We start from the raw sequence: 21,113 nt of genomic DNA on the forward strand, positions 1-21,113 counted from the left end.
AGCTAAAGATAGATCAATAGAGATCATCCAATCTGAAGAAAAGAAAAAAGAAGGGGGGGAAAATGAACAGAGCCTGAGATATTTGTGAATATTGTTAAGCATACCAATGTATGTATAATGGAAGTACCATTTATTTACTCAATAAGTAAATAAAATCTTTAAAAGAAATATTAGAGGGCATAACATCAGAAAGATGGGCACATAGGTCATTCTTAACTTAGCTCCCTCTCGTAAGAAAAATTACTAATAACTATTTCTGGACAAGACATTGCTGAGAAATCCTAGAACACAGAGATGATGCTGAAGAATTCCCTGCACTGGAAAGACCAAAACATACAACATTATAAGGGTATCAGGAATTGTTACATATGCTGACTGCATTGCTGCTGGCACAGAACTATGCTGAGAGGGCCCTCAAACTTATGTTTCCTCCAGTGGGAAAAGAGCTCGACAACTCAGATATAGGCTAACTGAATTCCTACCTGCAGCACCCAGGTAGTGGTTCCAACCAATAGTTTTGCTTATCTGTAGAACTAATTCACTGGCAAAGTTTGATTAGGGAACTTGGTAAGGTGCTGGTCTGCCTGATTCAGGTTCTTAAATGAAGAGATTTTCTTGCTCTGTAGCCTGGTCTCCTTGTACCCAGACATAAGAGCTGAGTCATAGGTCTGCCCCTCAGTGTAGCTCCAGGCTCCATCTAACCAAAAATGCTGGCAAGAACACCTGGAAGTTGCATAGTCCAGCAACACTCGAGTAGAGAGTCTGATAAGCAGAGCTACTGTAGAGCAAAGTCTGGACTTAAGGGGTTCCCCTCATCCACGTAGGCAGTTGAGCTAATTCACAGCACTACCCAGAGATGAATGAAGCTCCCAGCCATGCCCATCCAAAAAGCTTGGTCAGAATGACTAGAAAGCTATAGTTCAGCAAGAGTCAAGCAGGGAGTTTGGCAGGTAGAACTGATAGTTTGCAGAGCAAAGCCAGTGGCCCTGTTTGACTAGGGGAATTGGGAGCACAAATCAGCTTGAGTCATGAGCAGAAACAAAGAGCCTTTTCCACTAGGAGCTGATTATTCCACTGCACCCAGGCAGGGGAAACTAATTCAGAGCCCCATCCATTGCTGAATGTAGCTTTCAGCCTACCCATTTATGGAATCTTGCCAGAGCACATGGAAGGCTGTGAATCTCATCCAAACAAGGGACACTTGAACAGAGAGCACACCCCATTTATTTCCCTGTCTGTGAAGTTGGTGACCCTGTCTGGCTAGGGAATTCATTTCACAGGTCTTGCCTGATTTGGGTCCCCAAGCAATGAGCTAGTTAGGCCCTGGGCCCCATATTTCTGTCCTGCCAGGACAGAGAAGCTAATTCATAGCTCCACCTACTGCTAATTTTAGTATCCAGTCTTGACCATCTAGTAAGACTGACCAAGAATACAGGCAACCATAAAGCCCATCCTATAGCCTCACTTTGGCAGGAAACTAAGCCAGCTGTTCTACCCAACTATCTAAACTATGTAAGTGAAAAATGGTAAAAAGGGACAAAGAATGTCATTAAACAATGTTAAAAAGATTAATCCATCAAAAACATATAATATTTGGGGGCACCTGGGTGGCTTAGTCAGTTGAGCAGTCAACTATTGATTTTATCTCAGGTCATGATCTTGCGGTTCTGGGATGGAGCCCTGTATCAGGATCTGTACTCAGTGCAGAGTCTGCCTGAGGATTCTCTCTCGCTCTCTCCCTCTGCCCCTTCCCCTTCTCATGCTCTTTCTCTAAAAATGAATAAATCTTAAAAATATATATTATATGTAATATAAATACATATAACAATTATAAATATTTATGTGCCTAACATCAGAGCACCTGAACATATGAAGCAAAAACTAACAAGAACTAAAAAAAGATATAAACAACAATATGATAATAGTTGGAGATCTAATGCCCCATTCTCAACAATTACTGAGTTTATCTAGGTAGAGAATCAACAAAGACACAGTGGATTTGAACAACACTATAAACCAGATGGACTTGAAGGACATACACAGATATTGTATCCAACCAACAACAGCAGAATACACATTCTCCTCAAGGGCACATGGAATATTTTCTAGGACGGACCATAGGTTAGATCATAAAATAAGTCTTAGCAAGTTCAAGAAATTGAAATCATATCAAGTATCTTCTTAGACCACAATAATATGAAACTAGAAATCAGTAACAGGAGGAAAATGGGGAAATTTAAGGATACATGGAAATTAAATAACACTCCCCCAACCAACCAATGGATCAGAGAAGAAATTCAAAGAGAAATGAAAAAATATCTTGCAACAAATGAAGGTGGAAACACAACATACCAAAACTTTTGGGGTGCAGCAAAAGCAATTCCACGAGGCAAGTTCATAGCAGTAAATCCTACATTAAGAAACAAGAAAGATCTCAAATAAACAACTTAACTCTATGCTTTAAGAAACTAGAAGGGGCTGGCTCAGTCATTAGAGCATGTGACTCTTGATCTCGGGGTCAGGAATTTTAGTCCTGTGTTTGGGGTAGAGGTTACTTACTGAAAAAAAAAAGAAAGAAAGAAAGAAAGAAAGAAAGAAAGAAAAAGAAAGAAAGAAAGAAAGAAAGAAAGAAAGAAAGAAAGATAGATGAGCCCAAAATGAGAAGGAAAAAAATAATAAATTTAAGAACAAAAATGAATGAAATAGAGAACATGAACAAAATAGATTGAGTTGATTCTTTGAAACAAAGAATTTGGACAAGACTTTAGCTTCATTAAGCAAGGAGAAAAGAAGGAGGACCCAAATCAACAAAATTATAAATATAAAAAGAGACATACAATTAATACCACAGATATATAAAAAATCATGGGGTGCCTGGGTAGCTCAATGGGTTAAGCCTCTGCCTTCAGCTCAGGTCATGATCCCAGGGTCCTGGGATCAAGCCCCATATCGGGCTCTCTGCTCAGCAGGGAGTCTGCTTCCCCCTCTCTCTCTGCCTGCCTCTCTGCCTACTTGTGATCTCTGTCTGTCAAATGGATAAATAAAATCTTAAAAAAAAAAATCATGAGATGCTACTATGAATTATATGCCAACAAACTGGATAACCTAGAAGAAGTGGAAAAATTCTTAGAAATATACAACTATGAGGGTACCTGGCAGGCTCTGTTGGTCGACCATGCGACTCTTGATCTCAGGGTTATAAGTCTGAACCCCATGTTGGGTGCAGAAATTAATCTTAATTAATCTCATTTAAGAGATTACTTAAAATCTTAAAAAAAAAATTACAGCTACCAAGACTGAATCACAAAGAATAGAAAACCTGAACAAACCAATTACTAGTAAGAAGTTTGAATCAGTAATCAAAACTCTCTCAAAGAAGAAAAGTGCAGGACTAGATGGCTTCACTGGAGAATTTTACCAAACATTTAAAGAATTAATTCCAATCCTTCTCAGACTCTTCAAAAAAAAAAAAAAAAAAACCAAAAACCAAAGAAGAGAGAACACCCCCAAAATCATTTTATAAGGCCGGCATTACCCTGATACCAAAGCCAGAAAAGGACACTACCAGAAAAAAGAAAAAAGAAACAAGAAACAAAAAACTATAGGCCAATATCCCTGAGGAATATAAATGCAAAAATTCTCAGTAAAATTCTAGTAAACCAAATTCAGAAGCACTTTAAAAAGATCATTCACCATAACTGAGTGTGATTTACTCTTGGGATACAAGTATGACTCAACATACTTAAATCAATGTGATATACCACATTAGTAGAATGAAAGAAGAAATCCATATGACCATCTCAATAGACACAGAAAAGCATTTGACAAAATTCACCAGCTGTTCATGATAAAAAAACTTTAAAAAAATTATTTTATGTATTGATTTGAGAAAGAGAAAGAGAGAAAGAAAGTGAGTGGGGGAAAGGACAGAGGGAGAGGGAAAAACAGATTCCCCACTGAGCAGGGAGCCAGTCATGGCACTCTATCCTAGGACCCTGAGATCATGACCTGAGCTGAAGTCAGACATTTAACCAACTGAGCCACCCAGGTGCCCCCATGATAAAAATCTTAACAAATTAGGTATAGAAGAAACATACCTTCACATAATAAAGGCAATTTCAGCTAATACCATATTCAGTGATGAAAGTTGGAAAATTTTTCCTCTAAGATCAGGAACAAGACAAGGATGCCCGTTCTCACCGTGACTATTCAACATGGTACTAAAAAAATCATAGCCAGAGCAATCAGGCAAAATAATGATACAAAATGCATCAGAACTGAGAAGGAAAAAGTAAAATTGTCTCCTTTCGCAGATGACATGATTTTATATATATAAAACCTTAAAGACTCCAGCAGAAAACTTTTAGATTTAATCAACAAATTCAGTAAAGTTGCAGGATAAAAAATTAACATACAAAAATCAGCATTTCTATAAACTGAGTTATCTGAAAATATATATAACAAAATGATTCCTTTTACAATAGCATCAAAAACAATAAAATATTAGGAATAAATTAAACCAAGAATGTGAAAGATCTCTACTCTAAAAACTACAAGACATTGATGAAATAAATTGAAGACAACACAAATAAATGGAAAGATACCCCATGATCATGGATTTGAAGAATATTGTTAAAATATCAATACTAGGAAAAGCCATCTGTAGATTCAATGAAATTCCTGTGAAGATTCTAATGGCATTTTTTACTGAAGTAGAGGAAAAAACCTCCTAAAAATTTATTTGGAACCACAAAGCCAAATAAAAAGCTAAAGCAATCCTAAGAAAGAAGAACAAAGTGGGAGGCATCATGTTTCCTGATTTCAAGTTATGTTCTAAAGCTATAGTCATCAAAACAGCATGGTACTGGCATAAAAATAAACACATAGGGTTACTTGGTACCAAATAGCAGAATTAGTTAAGCATCCAACTCTTGGTTTTGGCCCAGGTCATGATCTCAGGGTCATGAGATCGAGACCCAAGTCAGTCTCTGTGCTCAGTGCAGAGTCTGCTTAAGATTCTCTATCCCTCACTCACCCCTCCAACACATAAACACACACACTTTCTCTAAAATAAATAAATAAATAAATAAATAAATAAATAAATAAATAAATCCTTAAAAACAAATAAAAGACAAATACACGGACCAGTGGAATAGAACTGAAAGCCCAGAAATAAACCCTTGCATGTGATTTCAACTAATATTTGACAAGGGAGCCAAGAATACTTAATGGAGACAAGACAGTCTCTTCAATAAATGATGCTGGTAAAATGGGATATTCACATGTAAAAGAATGAAACTATATGAAACTATATCCTTATCTTATCCCCCCTACACACACATACAAATTACCCTGAATTGGACTAAAGGCTTAAGTAGGAGACCTGAAGCCATAGAACTCCTAGAAGAAAACCCAGGAAAAAAGCTCCTTGATAAAGGTCTTGGCAATGATTTGGGGGATAGGACGCCTAAAGTACAACCAACAAAGTCTGAAATAAGTTGGGCTATATCAAGCTAAAAAGCTTCTGCTCAAAAGAAACAATCAACAAAATGAAAGAATTTAAAGGATGGGAAAAAATATTTGCAAACCATATATCTGATATAAAGCAAATATCCAAAATATGTAAAGAACTCATACAAGTCAATAGCTAAAAAAATTCAGTTTAATAATCAATTTTAAAGGGAACAAAATAACAATAAAAGCACAACCAACACAGTGTTCAAAGGTGAATTTATAGCTATAAATGCCTACATTACAAAAGAGGAAAGATTTCAAATAGATAACAGAACTTCTTACCATAAGAAACTAGAAAAATGTGAAATTGAAATACAGATGGATGAGGTAAAAACATAATCAAGGTAAAATTTACTAATGTCAATAAATATACAATGGCTGTGAAAGAGAATCTCTCTATTTGTGGAGAATACACTTTGAAGTATTTAGGGAAAAGCTTTCAGAAAAAAATCAGCTTCTCTTTCTTTTCCCCCCACCCTCCCTCCATACACATATATGAGCAGGTGCATGAATGTATGTGTGTATAGGGGGAAGGAGGTGGTGGGAGGGAGAGAGAGCACATGATAAAGCAAATGGCATAAATGTTAATAAATTGAATTTACATAATGAGTATATGGATATTCTTCACATTATTGTTATTCCTGCAGCTTTTCTATAAGTTTAAAATTATTTAAAATTACTCATAAGTTTAAATTACATTATATTTATTCATATATAATTAATCATATCAATATACCAATAAGTTAATAATTCTAGAAGTTTAAAATAATGAATTATCCCATCTTAACATAAAGAACATTGTTATGAAACAACTATATTTCCCAAATACAAAATAGTGAGAAGAGTGGTATTCCTATACATTTTTGCCAATTTCTTTCACTAATTTAATAGATGACGCTGGAATACACATGTCTGTTTCTACATTAATTTATCATAATATGTTGTTTTGATTGAAGTATATGAGGAAAATATAGCTAGATAAAGATATGTAGTTGGAAAAGGAAAAGATTTTTAAAAAGATTTTATTTATTTACTTGAGAGAGAGTGAGAGAGAGAGCATGAGAGGGGAGAGGGTCAGAGGGAGAAGCAGACTCCCTGCGAAGCAGGGAGCTCGATGCGGGACTCCATCCTGGGACTAGATCCTGGGACTCCAGGATCATGACCTGAGCTGAAGGCAGTCCGTCGCTCAACCAACTGAGCCACCCAGGCACCCCAGGAAAAAATATTTTAAATAGCATTTTCAGATAATTGTAGGTATTTGTCATGTGGCATTTTCTCAAAGGTTAATTGCAATGTGGAGTTAGAAACCGTATCAAGAAACTTTTCTGTTGCATTAAAATCCATTGGCTTGGGGCGCCTGGATGGCTCAGTCATTATGAATCTGCCTTTGGCTCAGGTCATGATCCCAGGGTCCTGGGATTGAGTCCTGCATCAGGCTCCCTGCTTGGTGGGAAGCCTGCTTCTCCATCTCCCACTGCCCCTGCTTGTGTTCCCTCTCTTGCTGTCTATCAAAGAAATAAATAAAATCTTAAAAAAAAAAAAAAATCCAATGGCTTATCTTGTACTTTGAATATTTTACCCATGCATGAAATTGTAACATCTTACATTGATCACTTGTAAAATATTAGATCCTTGAATTATGCCAATTTTCAAAATTTTGACATACTATAAAATACTTTAAAATATTAGATCCTTGAATTATGCCAATTTTCAAAATTTTGACATACTATAAAATATTTTAAAAGCTGCATTCATTAATATCAGTACCAATTCATTAGAAAACTTTTTAAGTATTGGACAACTGTCAAACTTATAGTATTAGGGCAAGTTTTCCAAAATTCATATTTTCACTTGAAAGCTCAAAATTTGTTACTGGCTAAAATATCAATTGCTTCCTGGAAATGACAAACTCACTTCATTTTTGAGAAAATGTTTGTCAAATATCCAAGTCTAAGTAACCAGTGTATTTGTCAGTTATTCTTTCAAGTAAATATGGTTTCCCTGGAAAAAGTGGCCAGTTCAGCAAATAATTGAGAACAAGCACACAAGTGCTTTTCCTTGAGACAAACATCATACTTCAGCGCAACAAATTTGCTTCCCATTTCAATGCACACAATAAAAGACATGTACTAAAAAGCAGATACATAAAGTCTCTTTTATTGCTTTGTCAAAGACATCTTTGAGTAAAATTATTAGGTTTTGTGTTTGATTACTGTACATGGAGAGTCTAATAACTAATGGTATATTTGGTGCTACTATCTTTTTTTTTTAAGATTTTATTTATTTGACAGACAGAGATTACAAGTAGGCAGAGGCTTAACCCACTGGCCACCCAGGTGCCCCTGGTGCTACTATCTTGATGCATGTTAAGACACTAACAATTTTCCTCTCCATTAAAAAATATAATTTATATTGGTGGCTCAGTGAGTTAAGCCTCTGCCTTCAGCTCAGGTCATGATCTCAGGGTCCTGGGATTGAGCCCCGTATTGGGCTCTCTGCTCAGCAGGGAGCTTGCTTGTCCACCCACCCGCCCCCACCAACCTCGCCTGCCTCTCTGCCTACTTGTGAGCTCTCTCTGTCATATAAATAAATAAAATCTTAAAAATATATAATTTATTACAGATGCTCAAGAGGTCATGAAAAGAATCTCATCATTAATCACCAGTGAAATGCAAATAAAAACCACGATAGGTATCCTCAGACCTGTTAGAAAGGCTGTTATCTAAAAGTCAAAAAACAACAAGTGCTAGCAAGGAAGTGGAGAAAAAGGAGCCCTTGTACACTGTTACTAGAGTTGTAAATTGGTACAGCCACCATGAAAAATAACATGGGTTTCCTCAAAATATTAAAAATAGAACCATCATAGGATCCAGCAAATTCTACTCTGGGTATTTATCCAAAACAAAAAACAAAAACCAATCACAACAGTAACTCAAAGAGATACTTACACCCCTATTTTTACTGCAGCATTGTTTACAATGGCCAAGATCTAGAAACAATCTGAGTGTTCATCAGTGAATGAATGGTAAAGAAAACATACTATATAACAATAGAATATTATCTAGCCATTAAAAAGAATGAAATTCCACCCTTTGTGACAAAATGGATTATCCTTGAGGGCATTTTGCTAAGTGACATAATCCAGATAAAAAAAGACAAACACTGTATGATCTCTTTTATATGTGGGATCTAAAAAAAAAATTAAAACCAAGTTCATAGACACAGAGAACAGACTGGCTGGGGTTGGGAGAAATAAACTGATTTTTTTAAGTTTAAATAAATTGAATAAAATTTTTTTAAAAATGAAAAACGATAGTTTGATGTTCTTTGAACATGATTTCCTTTGCAAGTCGTTCAAACTTTTCTTAGAAAAAAACGTTGCAAGACCAATTGATTACACAATCTTCCTTTATTTACCATTGTTTGTGAGCTAGGTTTTTGAGATTTATTCTGATTATGATTTTTTTCTTATTCTTTGTAATTTTTAGAGTAATACGTGTTTCTTTTAAAAGACAGAAAAAGAAAAGTATGATTTATTTTATTCTATTTACAAATGGTACAAAAAGTGTTTTCTCATCTTTAAAGAGTGCTGATTGTGACAACAATGAATATGCTTCACTATTTGGGAAATCTATTTTAACACTGCCAAACAACAATTTTTTTGTATCTTAACTGTAACAGTTAAAAAAGGCAAATAACCTTTTTATTATGAAGAGTTTTGGCCTTTTGAATTTCCTGAGAGGGTCTCAAGGATTAACGGATGGACCACTTGTTTCCAAGAACCACAAGTTATGCCATTTGTTCTGTACTTACATGAAGAGCAAAGTAAAAAGGAATGAGCTTGAAATGTAGATTATGGCATTTTACCCTTATTATACTTTAATAGTTAGTTCATTCAAATTTCTCCAATTGCATCAAACATCATTCTACATTCAATTTGTTTGAGTTTTAATCCCCCCACCCCGAACTTTGCAGACTGACTGAGCTATTATGAATTATTGAAGAGACCAGGGCAATTTTCAAATAAACTGTCCACATTCTGGATTTGTCCGCTTGCTTCCAAATGGTGTGGTTTTTTTTTTTTTTTTTTTTTTGGAGGGAGAGTACATGCATGTGCACACATGTGCAAACACACATGCACATTCACTGGGTTGGTGGGGAGGAGCAGAAGGTGAGGCGGAGAGAATCTTTTTTTTTTTTTTTTTAAGATTTTATTTATTCATTTGTCAGAGAGAGAGGAGCGAGAGCAAGCACAGGCAGACAGAGCGGCAGGCAGAGGCAGAGGGAGAAGCAGGCTCCCTGCCAATCAAGAAGCACGATTTGGGACTCGATCCCAGGACACTGGGATCATGACCTGAGCTGAAGGCAGCTGCTTAACCAACTGAGCCACCCAGGTGTCCCGGGAGAGAGAATCTTAAACAGGCTCCATGCCGGGCACAAGCGGGACTTGGGGCTCAACGTCCCGACCCTGAGATCATGACCCTAGTTGAAATCAAGAGTCAGACACTTAACCAATTAAGCCACCCAGGTACCCCCACCCTGCCCCCAAATGGTGGTGTTTATCTCCTTCCCACATTTCCTATTAAACTGAGATTCAATTTTAAGGTTTGGTAAGATTCAGGTTCAACATTTCTGGCGAGAATGTATTATGGCGATACTGCCCTAAAGACTCACAAAACAAGGCAAAGCCTTATCTTTCTTGAAGGGTTTAGTGGCAGCAGTAGGATTACACAGATTTGCTTTTTCTTCTTCAGGATTTATACAACACAGTCTTAGAGTTGGAAAGATATAAAAGAATACCACAGCTCTGTGGTCGCCTGTCAGAACTGGAAGTTACCTTCGAGATAGAGATCTAAGCTAATTGGCTTACCCACCGGCATGCAATTGCTAACAGCAATTTCATTACCAGATTTGTGTAGCTGTGGCCATTAAAATTAAAAAAAAAAAATCAAATATTCATTTTCAAAATCAGTAATTTTTTTTCCCCATCCTACCTCACCCAAGTATCCTAAAACATGGTAGGTTGGTGATTTTCCACTTCATTAGGAAATATCTTTCAGTGATGGATACATGGAGTTACTTAAAAGTTTATAGTTTACTTATAGAGTATTTTAGAATCATTGAATGAAAGATTCTTTACCTGTGTTGTGAATGTGCCTTTGTGTAGGTGGGAAGTTCCCAAGATTCTGAATTAACGTCCTTGGTTAAAATAAATGTAAATAAAAACCAAGAAAGTGACAAAGGGAAAGGGGGATCAAAGACTGTTATGGCATTTCCTGGTAGCATCAGTATAATTAAGACACTATTAGTTTTCTTAGAGTTTAATCATTTCACAGGGAAAAAAATGCTCAAGGCTGAAACTTGTATGCTCAAGGAATACAAATTTTGAGCCCAGAACAATTCTTTTTAAGGAAAATCTGATTAAGTTAGTCAGTGAATGGGGCTTAAAAACAGCTGATCTGAAACCACAGAAAGATTGTTTTCCCTTTTAGAAGTCTTGTCATTTCTGGCAGTCGTGAGAAGGTAAGTAAATTAAAAGAAACCTCCATTTCAATCTCCCCTTCCTCTAGGAATCCTTAGTCCTCTGGCAGAAAAATAAGCATTCCCAAAATAATACTTCCCACGAGAATTAGGAAAGATTCTATCTAAGGTTGACTGGGGCGGAAACAAAGATGTCAGAAACAAAGCTGTAGATTGTGGTGTCCGTGAAAACCTGGACATCTGACACTAGGGTGGTTACAAAGAATCTAACCTAACAACTGCATACTTGTAAGGAAAGAGAAAACATTTTCATCACGCAGGATCACATCAGAGAGAAACGCCCTCTCAGACTGAGCAGGTGTCCAGTGGTCGATGGGCCATTTGGTTTAGCTTGTAGGTTCCATCAAGGACTCAGCCTTGAGTGGAGTTACTTTGCTTCAGCAGTCGGGATTTTAGAACCAGTGATTTACTTTAGTGGCCACAGCAAGCCACAGTCCAGAGAGTACTCCGGCATCAGGAGGAGGGGCAATCCTCTGGCCCGCAATCTTTCAAAATCATAAGCAGAATTTCCTGAGCTGTGGAGAAGATGAGTCAATTCATGGAAACTAAGTGTTTGTTTCATTTTAGAATTGTTTAATCTGGATTCACTGGCAACAACAGACACATAGTCTAAATACAAAGGGAAGTCCCCCAGGGCTCCTGCTTTCTTAACTTTTCATAGCAACCCATATAGGCTAAAATCCGTGGTAAAAATAAGCTTATATTTTAGTTAAATAATAGAATCCCTTTCCTGAAGAATTCAGTCTGCCTTTGTTTACATCATCTCTGTCAGTGGGTAGAATGAATGACACTCCTGGGTTTATAGGTAGACAGGTATATGCACAAGGATGGTGGGGGGCTGGGGGTTGGGGCGGGAGAGATGGAAGCTACTGAACACTAGTCCTGGAGCACAACTGGGAGCATCGGCTGTAGTGAGAACTGACAGTGCCCTCTGCCAACTCATAGCATCTCACGGTCTCTACCTCATCTTACCTGCCCCATCTCCACACAGAAGCAAGCAACGGAAACAGGTAAGTTAACACAATTCCTAGAATAATGCAAACTGGTATCTATCCAGTACCATGGGCTAAGTAGTATTCTAAATGACAATGTCATAAGTTATTTTAAACTCACAACCCTTTGATGACTTACAGGTGGGAGAAGTAAGGCGCAAAGAGGTTAATTAATTTGCCCCACATCAGAGCTAGTGAAGGGCCAGGTTCGTGTATTTATGTCTCAGCATTTTATCTCCTTGCCATAGTGCTGTGGCCATTTTGGCCCCTATATTCCTTGTCCATACTCTCTTCTCTAACATCAAAGATGTATTTTGGACCCAAAGTACAAGCTTTAGCTAAGACATAAAAACTGGCATTAGTACCACTCTACAATATCTCGGCCTAAAATCCCAAAATACAGAAAGCTCTGAAATTTAAGGTTTTTGGAGTTTTAGAGATACCTTCTGAATCGTGGCTCCACAGCAGGTACTTTTTTTCACCCTCGTAACTTAGGAAAAAAGACATGGTTTTAGTTCAAGGTCTAGAAGATACATTCTGACTTAATGCAAGAAAACACACAAGAAAATTTGTGCAGAAAAATTTTATGAGTTTAACTAGGTGCATATGGCTAGTTAATGGCAGAAGGGAAACTGAGGCCGAGGTCTTGAAATTCTGTTCTGTGGAACTCCTAATACACCTCTTTGACAAGGGCTTTATATTTCCCTGGCTTAGCAAAGAACTTCCAATGACTGCAGCAGGTTGATAAGATGCTGGGGCGGGCCATGCCAGAACTGCTCCCCAGAGCACAAGGTCAGACCTCTCTCATTTGGAGGTTTCCTTAGGGGCAGAGGAGAAACAGCAGATAGTAACTTTCACCAAAAAATAGTATGTTTCAGCAATACGCTCAAGAATTAACTGTAATGCTTATTTTATTTTTAAAGATTTTGAGAGAGAGCACTTGCATGGGTGTGTGTGAATGGGGGGTGGGGGCAGGGAGCCTGAGGCAGGCTGTATGCCAAGACCCTGAGATCATGACCTGAGCCTAAGGCAGAGGCTTAACCGGCTGAGCCACCCAGGCGTCCCTCTAATGCTTATTTTATTTTATTTTATTTTTTTAAAGATATTATTTATTTGACAGAGAGAGATCACAGGTAGGGAGAGAGGCAGGCAGAGAGAGAGGAGGAAGCAGGTTTTCTGAGGAACAGAGAGCCGAATGCGGGGCTCGATCCCAGGACCCTGGGATCATGACCTGAGCCGAAGGCAGAGGCTTTAACCCACTGAGCCACCCAGGCGCCCCTAATGCTTATTTTAAAATAAACATTCCAGTTCTCCTATCCTTCCACCCTAAGCTTGTAGGAATATGCATTTCAGCAAGCACTCTAGTGATTCCAGGGCAGAGTCCTCTGGTCCTCTGGCCATGCTTTGTTAAGCTGTCACTGCATCCCAGGTCTTCCCAGTTGCATAGCTCCAGGGGCAGCCACTCACAGCAGAATCTCTTTGTGAAGGAGCCCACTGTTATGCAGTGTACAACCTGTGTAGCCCTTCACCATGGACCTGTACATCAGGAGACACATTTCCCTTCATAAATGTCAACTAGACAGATGCAGTCCTGCATAGGATATCAGCAAGGGAAGGCCAACAAAAATGAGAAGACGTCAGTTGTGATCATCCAGAATGTTGCAATTAGGATATGTAGAAATATTAATTTTATAGGAAACATATAGATTTAAAGAAATATATAGAAATTTTAATTTCCACATACATCTATTTTAAAGTTAAATCTTATCTTTATTAAAAGAAAGGAAATAATGAAGATCACAGCAGAAATCAGTGATGCAAAGACTAAAAAACAATTTAAAAAAAAGTAAATGAAACCAAAAGCTTGTTCTTTGAAAAGATAAAACTGGCAAACCTTTAGCCAGACTAACCAAGGAAAAAAAGAGAAAGGACACAAATAAAATCAGAAATGAGAGAGGGGAAGTAACAACTGACATCAAAGAAATACAAATGATTATAAGAGAATACTATGAAAATTTACATGCCAACAAACTGGAAAATCTAGAAGAAATGGATAAATTCCTAGAAACATACAGTCCTCCAAAACTGAACCAGGAAGAAATAGAAAGTCTGAACAGGCAATAATAAATAACAAAATTGAATCAATAATCAAAAAAACTATAAAAAAAAATTCAGAACCAGATGGATTCACAAGTGAATTCTACCAGACATTTATATTTTTAAAATTTTTAAAGATTTTATTTATTTAAGAGAGAGCCCATGAGCACAAGCAGGGGGAGGGAGAAGCAGACTCCCTGCTGGGCAGGGAGCCCAATGTGGGGCTTGATCCTAGGACCCTGATATCATGACCTGAGCTGAAGGCAGACACTTAACTGACTGAGCCACCCAGGTGCCCCTCTACCACATTTAAAGAAGATTACATATTCTCCTCAAATGATTCCAAACAATAGAAGAGGAAGGAAAGCTACCAAATATATTCTTTGAGTCCAGCATTACCCTGACAATAAAATCAAGGGCACCACAAAAAAGAAAACTATAGGCCAATATCCCTGAAGAACATATAAACATAAATCCTCAACATATTATCAAACTGCATATAAAAATACATTAAAAAATCATTCACCACGATCAGATAGGATTTATTCCTGGAATGCAAGGATGGTTCAATATTTGCAAATCAATCAACATCATACACCATACTAACAAAATGAAGGATAAAAAGCATATGATCCCCTAAATAGATTCAGAAAAAGCATTTGACAATGTGCAACACCCATTTATGCTAAAAATATTCAGCAAAATGGCATTAGAGAAAAGATACCTCAACATAATAAGGCATATATGAAAAACCTACAATTAACAATATACTCAATTAACTTAAACTGAGAGTTTTCCCTCTAAGGTCAGGAACAAAACAAGGATATCAACTCTCACCACTTTTATTCAACATAGTACTAGAAGTCCTAGCCATAGCAATCAGACAAGAAGAAGAAGAGGCATCCATATTGGTAAAGAAGTTAAACTGTTGCTATTTGCAGATAACCTAATACTATATGTAGAAAATCCTCTAGACTCCACCAAAAACTACTAAAAGTAATAAAACAAATTCAGTAAAGTAACAGGATGCAAAATTAATACCTAGAAATTTGTAGCATTTCTATACAGTAACAACAAAGTCACAGAAAGAGAAATTAAAAAAACAAAGAAACACCATTTACAAGTGTACTAAAAATAATAAAATACATATGAATAAACTTAACCAAAGAGGTGAAAGACCTATACTCTGAAAACTATAAAACACTGAAGAAAGAAATTGAAGATGACATAAACAAATGGAAAGATGTTCCGTGCTAATGAATTGGAAGAATTAATATTGTCAAGATGTCCATATTATCTAAAGCTATCAACAGATTCTGTGCAATCCTATCAAAATACCAAAAGCATTTTTCAAAATACTAGAATAATCCTAAAATTTGAATGGAACCTCAGAAGATCCCGAACAGCCAAAGTAATCCTGAGAAAGAACAACAAAGCTGGAGGTATCATAATTCCAAATTTTAAGATACACTACAAAACTGTAGTAATCAAAACAGTATGATACTGGCACAAAAATAGATCAGTGAAACAAAATAGAGACCCTAGAAATAAACCCACATTTATATGATCAATTAATACATGACAGAGGTGGCAAGAATATGCAATAGAGAAAAGATAATCTTTTCAATACATGATATTGGGAAAACTGGATAGCTACATGAAGAAGAATGAAACTGGACTGCTTTCTTACAATACAAACAAAAATAAACTCAAAATGGATTTAGAACTAAATGCAAGACCTGAAACCATAAAAATCCTAGAGGAAAAGACAGGCATAATTTCCCCGACATAAGCCTTACCAACATTTTTCTAAATATGTCTCCTAAGGCAAGAGAAGCAAAAGCAAAAGTAAACTGTTAAGACTACCCCAAAATAAAAAGTTTTTACATAGCGAAGAAAACCAAGAAAACAAAAAGTCAACCTAACGAATAAGAGAAGATATTTACAAATTATATATCCAATAAGAGGTTAATATCCAAAATATATAAAGAAGCTATGCAAGTCAACACCAAGAAAACCCAAACAATCTGATTAAAAAATGGGCAGAGAATCTGAATAGATGTTTTTCCAAAGAATACAACTAGATAGCCAACAGATACATGAAAAGATGCTCAACATCATTCATCATCAGAGAAATGCAAACCAAAACCACAATGAGATATTACCTCACACCTATTAGAATGGCTATAATCAAGAAGACAAGAAGCAGCAAGTATCAGCAAGGATATGGAGAAAAAGGAACACTCATGCACTGTTGGTGGGAATATAAATTGGTATAACCAGAATGGAAAACAGTACGGAGGTTCCTCAAAAAATTAATAGAAATACCATACAATTTAGTAATTCCACTACTGGGTATTTAACCAGGGAAAACAAAAACACTAACTTTTAAAAAAAAGATTTAATTATTTGAGAGAGAGATAGTGCATGAGTAGGGGGAAGGGGCAGAGGGAGAGGGAGAAGCAGACTCCCTGCTTAGCAGGGGGCTCAATCCCAGGACCCTGAGATCATGACCTGAGCCAAAGGCAAATACTTAACCAACTGACTGAACCACCCAGGTGCCCCCAAAAACACTAACTTGAAAAGAGATATGCACCACTATGTTTATGGCAGCATTACTTATAATAGTCAAATTATGGAAACATTAGAAGTATCCATCAATAGAAGAATGGGTAAGGAAGATGTGATTGATAGATATATATATGATGGAATTTTAAACAGTCGTATAAAGCAATGAGATCATGCCTTTTGAGAAAACATGAAAGGACCTAGAGAATATTATGCTAAGTGTAGAAAGTTGGTCAGAGAAAGACAAATAGAATCTTAAAAAAAAAAAAAAAAGAATAAATAAACCAAAAACAAAATCAGAACTATAAATACAGAAAACAAACTGATGGTTGCTGGCGGGGGTTGTTGGCGGTGGGGGGGGGGGGCGGGCAAAATGAGTGAAGGAGGGGGGAGATACAGGCCTCCAGTTGTAGAATGAGTAAGTCATAGGAATAAAAAGCAAAGCATAAGGAATATAGTCGGTGATAATTAATAGTGATCTAATGGGAGAGATGGTGGCTACACTTCTGGTGGAAGTAGCATAGTGTATACTTGTGAAATCACTGAGTAGTACACCTGAAACTAATGTAACATTGTGTGTCCAATGTAGCTGTCTCATGAAGTTAAATCTAAACACGTTGTTCTTTAAACTATATAATTTTATATATTTTTATAATATTTTATATAATATTTATAGTTACATAATGTAATAACTATATGTATAGTTTTTTTTTCCCATTGCTTAAGCCTCTGAAAGATCATGATCCAACCCTGTTTGTGTCTTTTCATCTTATTCTCTGTCAACCTCATTCTTTACCACTTTTTACCTACTTTCCTCCCAAACTAACCTTACCCCAAACCCTTCCACCAACGGCCCCCTCCAAACACCCTCAGAAACCCATCTGCTTAGACACTTTCAGATCAGTCCTGACAGTCCTAACCCTTATCTTGACCTGGTTTCTGATCACCCAGTTGTTTCTTAAGCTAATAACTTATGGTGGTATTTCAGGCACTGGACTAAGTGGATTGGCATGTTTAGATTATCTGTTTAGGTAGATTTTTCAACACTTTTCAAATTATACCACATATCGGCCTCACCATTCATGTATACGGATGAGAATCTAGTTTCTGTCTTTCTCTTTCATAGTTTGTTTATTTACTTGATACAGAGAGAGAGACAGAACAAGCAGGGGGAGTGGGAGAGGGAGAAGCAGGCTCCCTGCTGAGGAGGGAACCTAACTCGGGGCTCTATCCCAGGATACTGGGAACATGACCCGAGTCAAAGGCAGTCACTTAACCTACTGGGCCACCCAGGTGCCCCAGAATGTAGCTGCTACTTTTACAAGACTGGTTGTCTGTTTAGGACTTGTGCTGGAACCCCACCCCCTGCCCCTCCACCCCCCATACACACAGGGGGAGTGTGCCACAAAGCCAAATAAAAGGTCTTTCTGAGAGGAAAAAATGGCCACCTCCAAGCTGGAATTAGCACTACTCCACTGTGAACTAATTGGAGGGGAAAGTAGAACACATCACTAGATTGGTCAGTATCCTAGAGAGTGTAAACACTCCACAGTCAGAAGGGTCATTCTTTCTCCAGGTGGCTCAGGCTTTGGAGGCCATTAGGCCTAAATCGTTAGCCCTTGGAGTCAAGAATTATGTCACTTGGTCTTGTAAATTCTTGCCCCAGGAACATCTTGCAGGTACGGAAGCTCGACTGACTGAGCCACCCAGGCTCCCCAGAAGGAGGGATCTTGCTCAAACAATTACTATTCAGAATATATGTATTTAAAAGTAGCTATCTCCATTGGTATAGCCAGTCCTTAAGAATAGAATGTACACTTGTTTTTTTAAGATTTTAAATTTGTTAAAGAATTCTTAGTCTCTTGTGAAACAATAATTGTTTTAATTTTTATGCATGTTAAAAAAATTGTTCAATTTTCTAATTCTCACCCCTGTAGCATACTTGCTCTGTGAAGAAGGCTTTCCATGTAATTTTAAAAATAGAGAAATAATTGAAGTGCTTGAACACACTTGCCTATGTTGTTGACATATTCTTTGTCACAGAGTAAATGTTTTCACAGTATGTAGATTCAGACTGAATGGTGCAGTTTGTTTTCAGTGTTTACTTGAATTGCATTTTGCTTATTCAGGTATTATATATTAACTGGTGAATAGCACAGACTGTGTGACATAACAGACGTTTATTTTAGAACACTTTGGAGGCTGGAAGTCCAAGTTCACGGTGCCTGAAGGGCTGATGTCTGGTGAGCTAGCTCTTCTCGGATTGTAGATACTGCCTTCTCACTGTGTTCTCATATAGCCTTTTCTCTGTGCATGCACTCTTGGGGTCTCTTTCTCTTTTTTATAAGGACATAAATCCTGTTATTGATTAGGGCAACACCCTTATGACTTTATATAACCTTCACTATCTCCTTGAAGGTACTGTCTTTAAACAGGGTCACATTGGGAGGGAGGAATTCAACATATGAAAATTGTGGGGGTCACAATTCAGTTCAAAACAGAGCTGTAATAACCAGAGGGGTTTAGAACACACACGGAATTCAATCTAAATGCTTAATGCACAACCTGCTATAAGGCCACAGAACAAAATCTTGATTTTAAATCTAATGGTTTAGAAATAAGTTTAAAGCAAAGAAGAAAGAATAATGTCCATTACCCAGAGAAAAGTTTTCTTGGAAGAGGACAATACTTATGGCATTGAAAACAGTGAGTAGTGTTTGTTTTTCCAATGCCACAGTAATATTTTTGTAGTATTTTATTTGCTATGTGTTTTTATCATTATAGGCTGCTACATACAGAAATTTTTATTTTCTATTGGCTATGCACACTAATTTCAAATTGAATTTATATATGCTCCATTTATTTCCCCCAAACACCCGTATGAATGGCCAAATTAGAATGCAATTGAAAAAAAGTTTAGTGTCTAGTTGAAAGGTGGCATGATTATTAATACATAAAAGTATAACTTCCAAATTATGTTTCCCATAAATTAATAATTTCCCAAGACTTTCTAAGCTACGTTTTCCCTTGAGCCTGAACACTTACTAGGTATAAGTGCTTAGAAAATGTCACATGCTGGGGCACCTGGGGTTAAAGTGGGTTAAAGCCTCTGCCTTCAGCTCAGGTCATGATCCCAGGGTCCTGGGATCGAGCCCCTCATGGGGCTCTCTGCTCATTGGGGAGCCTGCTTCCTCCTCTCTCTCTGCCTGCCTCTCTGCCTACTTGTGATCTCGGTCTGTCAAATAAATAAATAAAATCTTTTAAAAAGAAAAAAGGAAATGTCACATGCTCTTTGAAGTTTCTTCTACTCTCATCTTCATCTTTAGCCCAACTTTGCCTAGAGCTTTGGAGGCTGATGCGGATGAACTGCAGAGGACTGAAGATACAGTCTATATTCATCTCACCAATGGGCTTGCAGTATTGTTGAGCCCATTATCATGTCCTCATGAATGTGGAGTGCCCCCAGTACATTTCCCATTATTGTCTCAGTGCTTTATAAGTTTATAATCCAAGAAGAAGAAAAAGAGAAAAAAGACCAGGTGCACTAAAGATAAGTCGGAAAATGTTTCAAGTGAGCAACTAGATGAGTAATAAACTACAACAGGGTATCAGGGTTGGAAAGAATGCTAAAGATCATCTCTAATTTTATCAATGAGGGAAAGGGAACAAGCACAGAAGAATCTCCGCTGTGGAGATCATGAAGTTATGACCACAGGGGACCATGGGGAGGAATAAGGATGAGTTGGCAGAGAGGGAGAAGGGAGAGAAGCCATGGCCCATGTAACAGGGCAGGAATAGGTCACTAGGCAACAGAGCCCCATGGTTAAGTAATAAGTTCTGGCATCAGACATATCTGGGTTTGAATCCCAGCTACCATCACTCAATAGCTGTGTGACCTCAGAAAAGTTGCTTGTCCTCCCAATGTCTGTCTTTATCTGAAAAACAGGATAATAATTAATTGTATTAATTAGTTGGCAGAATTGTTTTACATCGATTGTAGAATGTTTGGATTGGGGCCTAGTACACAGCGCTCACTAAATACTAGTGATTTATCAATCTCTCCTCTGAACAACCTAAAAATGCTTCACAGAAAATTTAGGGATTTCAGGGACAGTTTAAATAATAGGTATGAGGAAGAAGTAAGACTCCTAAAAATGCAATTACAGAATTTCCAGTTTCTACAATATATGGATTGAGATAATATAGACCTTCTCCAGTTATAAACATATAAATAGGCCAGAAAACATAACAAAAGATATCAACTACATAGTTGAACCAAGAGGGGAAAAATAAAGTCCCAGACAGAAATGAAGAAGAAGCTTAGAGCCAGAGTTGTTGGCCATGGCTGGGATCCTAAAACACAGGTGCTGGAAAGAAGGAGGTATTAATGCCCAAGTGAAA

Source organism: Lontra canadensis, unplaced genomic scaffold (genome assembly GCF_010015895.1).
Source record: "Lontra canadensis isolate GAN:19392208 unplaced genomic scaffold, GSC_riverotter_1.0 scaffold5, whole genome shotgun sequence".
NCBI classification, from domain to species: Eukaryota; Metazoa; Chordata; class Mammalia; order Carnivora; family Mustelidae; genus Lontra; species Lontra canadensis.